The sequence below is a fragment of the Nannospalax galili genome, unplaced genomic scaffold (genome assembly GCF_000622305.1).
Source record: "Nannospalax galili isolate Female #2095 unplaced genomic scaffold, S.galili_v1.0 scaffold279, whole genome shotgun sequence".
Taxonomy (NCBI): Eukaryota; Metazoa; Chordata; class Mammalia; order Rodentia; family Spalacidae; genus Nannospalax; species Nannospalax galili.
The window spans coordinates 2,272,431-2,279,284 of NW_008343971.1; the positions used below are offsets into that span (position 1 = coordinate 2,272,431).

The window sequence follows — 6,854 nt, forward strand, 5'->3', positions numbered from 1 at the left end:
TCCTCTGCAAGAATAGCGATAGCTCTTAACCGCTGCGCCATCTCTCCTTCCCTGAAATCGTAAGTTTTTTTTTAATGGCGAAGCACTCACTTATAGACCTCCTCCCCGAACACTTTTTCCTAGCCTCCTCCTGAAACTTCTGGAATGCCCCTGGGATTTTCTGGACGTGGATCTAGACTTTCCCACCTTCAGCCGAATGCCCCATTTCAGGCAGTTTCTCTTTGACCCCGGCTATGTGAAAAAGAAACCCTGGCCTTGAAGCAACCAGAACTAGAAAAGCCCTCCTATGCCTGCCAGTCGTTAGCCTAGTGGAGTCACATAGTTCTTTAAACTTTGTCTTCGTCATACCCAAAATGAGAAGCCAGGCATTTGCCCTACAGGGATGTTTTAAAGATTAGCAACAGGTGGGTATGATGGTTCACCCTCTGCAACTCAGAGTCTGAGGAATGACTATGGCAAGTTCCTGGCCAGTCTAGTGAGACTCTGACTCATACCAGAAAACAGCAAATAAATAAATAAAATAATAATTAAAGCAAATAAATTTTGGAGATGGATAGTGGTGCTTGCCCCAAAATATGAATGTACTTAATGCTCCAGAACTGGACAGTGCCCTGAAGACTGATCAAAACGCTGAAGTTCATGTTATAGATACTGACTACAATCAAAAGATAAAAGCCAGGGCCAGTGACAGGCTCAGCCAGTAAAAAGCACTTAACCCTCAAGCCTGATGACCAAAGTTTGATCCCTGAGACCCACATGGTAGAAGAAAATTGAATCCTTAGAGTCCATTGCTGATCTCCACATGATCACACACAAACACAGCATAATTAAATGTAAAAATAATAATAATCAGCATTATAATAATAAATAAATAAATAAAATGCCAGCCTGGACTACATGAGATTCTGTCTCAAAAAAAAATTTTTTTTTACTGAAAATAAAAGCCTGGCATGATTGTATACTCTTGTAATCCCAGCACTTGGGACATAGCGACAAAAGGACCAGAAATTATCCTCCACTTACATGGTGAGAGCAAAAATCCCCTAAAAGAAACTATATATGGGGCTGGAGAGATGGCTCAGTGGTTAAGAGCACTGGCTGCTCTTGCAGAAGACCAGGGTTTGAATCCCAGCACCCACATGGCAAATAACAACCATCCGTAACTCCAGTTCCAGGAGATCCGACACCCTCTTCTGTCCTCCTCTGGCAGTGGAAGACACAGGCAACTTCCATACATGCAGGCATAACACTCATACACATAAAATAAAAATAAATAATTTTTAAAAAGAAAGAAACTACATCTTCAATTTGAGCCTCCTGCAAGGGTAATTAACTGATTAAAACTTCAGTGGTCATAGAAAGTTTGGAATATTTCAAGTCTGGAGCCTAATCACAAAATATCTTGGGCAATCTTTAGCCCCCTAAATAGCCATTCTTGCCCACCTCTGTGTCTGACCTAGCATCCTGTGATTAACAAACAAAAATGTTTTGGAATGTATTAATGAAACTCCAGTTTCTACCAACCAAAAGGCTAAATGTCTTCAGATAGCATTTGAGGCCTATAGCTGAGATTTTTCTTCTGCTATAACTGCCTACTTAATGTTTCCACCAATGCACTTGAAGATTGTATTGATTTATGACTTTCTTTGTTCTGTTACTATAAAAACTTCATCAAACTACTTCTTCAATGTGGTTCCAACCATACTGGAACATGGAATTTGGGTAACCTGAATCTGTGTTCCCGGGATGATCACTCATATTTGGCTCCAAAATAAACTCTCTCTTATCCCCTTTGAGGTGGGAGTTAGTGTTTTTGTGTCGACAGTTACTGGTGTCCCTGAGAATGACCCTCTTGTCACCTGGATGGAAGCAAGGTGCCAGCATGAACCCATTGATTCCAAACCATCTGGCATTTTCTCCTTTGCTGGATTTTGGCAAGTTCTTTCTGGGGCATGCTTGGTTTGGTTGACAGCCCACTTACTTATATATTATTTATTTATTATAGGCTGGTTTTTTTTAAGGCTCCTATTTGGTAGATATTTTTATTTGGTTTAAAGTATCTATTTTGTTTTTGTTTGCTTGCTTTGAAAGCATTTGGGTTTGTTTTTCTTTGCTCTTAGATCTCCAAATGCATTTTGGATTCTCTTTGCTTGTTGAACTTGCTGTCTTTCTCTTTTTCTTTTGCTCTAAACAGTTCTCGCATATCTGATCTAAGGAATAGAGAAATATTTGTAGAAAACCAAACATATATTTAATACTTCAGCTGCTTTTAGGTTTGATTAATGTTTCAACTTACAAGTGTCTGAAAAGTGGAGAGATCTAAGCAAAGATAACTTGGTTCTGTGTTTCCCTCAATGGAGAACTGGTTCCAGAGCTGATATGTTTGCATTCAAAACTAGAAGTCCGATGCAATAAAACAAAAGATAATAAATGGGCACCCTGCTTTAATTGGAATGTAAAATCATCTTAAAAAAGAAAAGAAGCTATAAAATTGCTAATTTACTAAATTAATAAGAACTCTAAAAACTACACGTGAATTAAAAGGAGTTATTAAAATTAAATAAGAAATTAACTTGCATGGGGCATGGTGGTGTATGCCTTTAATCCCAGCACTTGGGAGGCAGAGGCAGGCGGATCTTTGTGAGTTCAAGGCCAGCCTGGTAGAAAGAAAGAAAGAAAGAAAGAAAGAAAGAAAGAAAGAAAGAAAGAAAGAAAGAAAGAAAGAAAGAAAGAAAGAAAGAAAGAAAGAAAGAAAGAAAGAAAGAAAGAAAGAAAGAAAGAAAGAAAGAAAGAAAGAAAGAAAGAAAGAAAGAAAGAAAGAATTAATTAACTTGCTGGGCCTGGGGGTGTACCTTTAATCCCAGCACTTGGGAGACAGAGGCAGGCAGATGTCTGTGAGATCAAGGCCAGCCTGCTCTGCATAGCAAATTCCAGGCCAGCTGGGGCTACAGGTAGACCCTGTCTCAAAAACAGAAAACAAAAACAAACAATAAATAAATAAATAAATTAGAAATTAACTTTAAAATTTTTACAGGTTCTATCAGAACTAAAGATAAACTCTGAGAATAACCCTATTCTCATCTCTTTCTCTGACCTTGCTTCTTCATTCTTTATCTCCTAACAAACTAAAATTCTGTATCAAAAGAAATCATAGAAACTAAAAACAAGAGAGATTCCATACTATAAAAACTATTTATATATCTATATATAATTATTTTTTAATGTGTATGAGTGTATTGCCTGCATGTATGTGAGTGCACCCATGTTGTGCAGTGCTATGGAGGTCAGAAGAGGGCGTCGGATTCCCCTGGAACTGGAGTCAAGGATGGTTCGTAGCCACTATGTGAGTGCTAGGAATCAAACCCGGATCCTCTGCAAGCAGTGCTCTTAATCGCTGAGCCATCTCTCCAGCCCTTATAAAAACTATTTTTTAAAAAAATTTTAGTCAGGTATGGTGGTACATACCTTTAATCCCTGCATTCAGGAGGCAGGGGCAGGAAGATCTCTGTGAGTTCAAGGCCAACCTGGTCTACATAGGGAATTCCAGGCCAGCCAGGACTACATAGTGAGACCCTATCTCAAAAAAAAAAAAAACAAAGAACTAGAGAGGTGGCTCAGTGATTAAGAACACTGGCTGCTCTTGCAGAGAACCTGGGTTCAGGTCCCAGCACCCACAGGACAGCTAGCAATCACCAGTAACTTCAGTTCCAGGGGAATCCAACACCCTCTTCTGGCCTCTGCAGGCATTGCATTGCGTGGGTGCACTTACATACAGGTGAAACACTCATACACATAAAATAAAAATAAATAAAGTCCTATTTGTGAAGGCCACTTTCCCTTGGGAAGCTACATCACACTTGTGAGCACCTCTTTTTTTTTTTTTTTAATCTTCATGCTTAAGCCTACCTTAAAAAGTCTTTATCATACTAGCAAGTCCAAAAATTTCTTTCAGTGTTGAAGTCATGAATCCTGGTTTGTCCTGAGTCGAGGTCCCTAAAGCTTAGGGAAGATCTCGGGCTGCTAAGGATGACCACACAGAGCCATGTCTCTAGTCCTCACTACTAACACTTCTGGGGGCTTCTGCTGAGATCCATCTTGAAGCATTGTTGGTGAGTTTGTTTTCCTGTCTGTCGCTTAGCTGATCTACCTTGTTAAGCATGGTTTGCACATTACCTTGGGTTCCTTTGCTTCTGTTTTTCTGGTCAAAGACCCAATTAGTTTTTGATAAGTGCCACTGACACCAAAAATAAAAATCCCCTTGATTCATCCATACTCTGTTCCCAGGTCAGATGAAATAGTACATGGCTTTTCCAGGAGGACTTATCAGAAGAGCTGATCCTCCAGATGTCCACAGCCAGACTCCTTCCTCCAACAGAGCAGCTGAGACACAGTGGAGAATTGATTCCACAGAGCAGCACATTAGAAATAACTGCCCCTGGGGCTGGAGAGATGGCTCAGCGGTTAACAGCACTGACTGCTCTTGCAGAGGACCCAGGTTCGATTCCCAGCACCCACATGGCGGCTATGAACCATCCTTAACTCTAGTTCCGGGGGAATCCAAAGCCCTCTTCTGACCTCTGTGGCATTGCACGACATGGGTGCGCTCACATACATGCAGGCAATACACTCGTACACATAAAATAAAAATAATAAATAAAATATTCTTTAAAAAACTGCCTCTGTGTATCCTCTTATCCTAAAATCTTTAAATCACTCTCTGCCTCTTTGCTGTCCTGTCTCCTCTGCTTTCTGCAAAGCTAATAGCTTAGACAAGGGGAATCCTGCCAGCTTCCTCCCGGTGATGTAACTTTCAAGGTCTAAACAGATAAATTTAAACTCTAAATGTTCTTGCCTTATGGGAGGTTTTTTTTAAAAACAGCAATTATGTGTATCTATGTCTTTAAAACTTTAGATTGGACAGAAGCATTTCTGATCCGATAACCTCTATAGATACCTAGAGGGGGAAAGTAACCACCTTAGCATTGACAATTATGAAATGCTGAGTAAATTTACTTATTTATGGAGTGTATAACATATATATGGAACAGGTCTGTGTTGTCTAATCCAGATAAGAGACATTGCCAAATCTAGGAAGGGAACTATGTCCCAGATTGGCATTGGGCTGGTAGATGATGCCTGATACTAGAATCTATACTTTTTTTCTTTCTTTCCTTTTTTCTTGTAGATACAGAAGTAAGCATGGGAAACATAAGGAAGCCTCAAAACAAATAAAACAAACTTTGGCCTCAAGTAACATTGAGAAAAATCATTTTCATCAGTAAAAGCATCACCCCCTCAGCTACTTACTTTTCCGAGGAGGAAGAGATGTTGTCTTATATCTACAAGAGAAGTTTTGCCTTCTGAGCTTTGATGCTACGAAGCCTTTCTCAAATGGTAAAGAGACAGATATATAAATTTTCTACCTTTTTTTAATTGGATGCACCTAGATTTTATGTAATTATATCGTGTATGTCTATGATAATTGCTTTCATGTGCTGTGTCCAAAGAAAATGTAACAAACTGTGGCCACTTTGGGGTTTTTTTCTATTCATTTTTGTTGTGTGCAAAAATTATTATTTTATTATGCACATGTGTATATTTATAAATGTATTTAGGTGATGTATTAAAAGGCCCAATAAATACATACTGCCTTATAAACTTGGGTGCTCTAACTGCCCCAGCAGCCTAAGTAAGCTTGGCCACAAGTTCAGTATGCCAACTAGGAGGACAGGATAACAGCACAGTACAAAGAGAGGCTGTTTAATCAATGTGACCACTTTTGTGAAACAAGTAGAGGTGGCTAATGGTCCTGGATCTTTCTTTGGGAGAATTAACATGATTTCTTTATTTAAATTTTTAAAAATCTTTTTTAAAACACATGATCTACATAATTATATGATTCTGGCCAAGATGTTATCTCCTTGATCTTTGTCTTAATTCTGGTTCTACAATATAGTCCCTATTGCTTGTGGGTACAAATTAATTTTAAGAGATGATTATTCCTGCTCCAGGGTGCAGTTTTTACTATCAGATAATTGCCCTTCTCTGAGATGCTAAACTCTTCTATTCCAAGGATCAAGGATGACTTATCTCTGTGTATTTAAATATATTTTGTTTATGTGTGTGCATAAATATAAGCATTTTAAGGGTTTGAAGGATATTTTTGGTCACTATACCCTGTTCAAAACAAACAAGTTTTTCAAGGTCTATATCTTAGCCAAGTCTATGTAAGATACAATTCTAAACATTTTAAAAAATGGTCATTTAAAAAACCTGCTTCAAGACTCACAAAGACATCTAAAGGATGATCTCAATGTGTTACATTGCATTGTAATGTAATATTTGGGACAATTATTCATCTTTGTGCCTTTAGTATAAAAGATAAAATAATTTAGGTAAAATACTTGTTAACTTATTAACACACTTCACTACAAAGGTAAACAAGACATGGTGTTTAACTGTATTTATAACTGTTAGATATTTAGGATACCCTATATATTTTTCTATGTTTTAGATATAGCCTCATTAAAATTATCTCACTAAAAATATTCCTACATTTTATCATAAAAACAAAATGATCAAGTGTTTTCAAAGGCAATATAAAGGTTCTTGTATAAGGTGTATATTTGGTAGAAGAAAGTTGAAGGGGAAAACGTATTTTGGGGGAGAAAGGATTTTGTATGGTAAGGTAAAGATTGTTCCAAAATGAAAATAATGTAAATTAAAGAAAATAGATATGGTTATAATTAAGTTGATTATAATATAAAGGTTAGTAGAATTTTTAAGGTCAAAATTTAATTCCCTGAGATAAATTCTTGAGTCTCTGTTTTCAACAGTAAGGTTTTCTTAAGGGT

The 6,854-nt window shown here is 37.7% G+C and overlaps 1 long non-coding RNA gene across 1 annotated transcript; it reads left to right on the forward strand.

Annotated features, from left to right (window-relative positions):
* Nucleotides 1-6,281, forward strand: LOC115071570. The gene is made up of 4 exons (XR_003850666.1): nucleotides 1-59; nucleotides 3,953-4,109; nucleotides 4,285-4,495; nucleotides 5,186-6,281. It is a non-coding gene; the product is annotated as an uncharacterized LOC115071570 (long non-coding RNA).
* The last annotated feature ends 573 nt before the right edge of the window (nucleotides 6,282-6,854 follow it).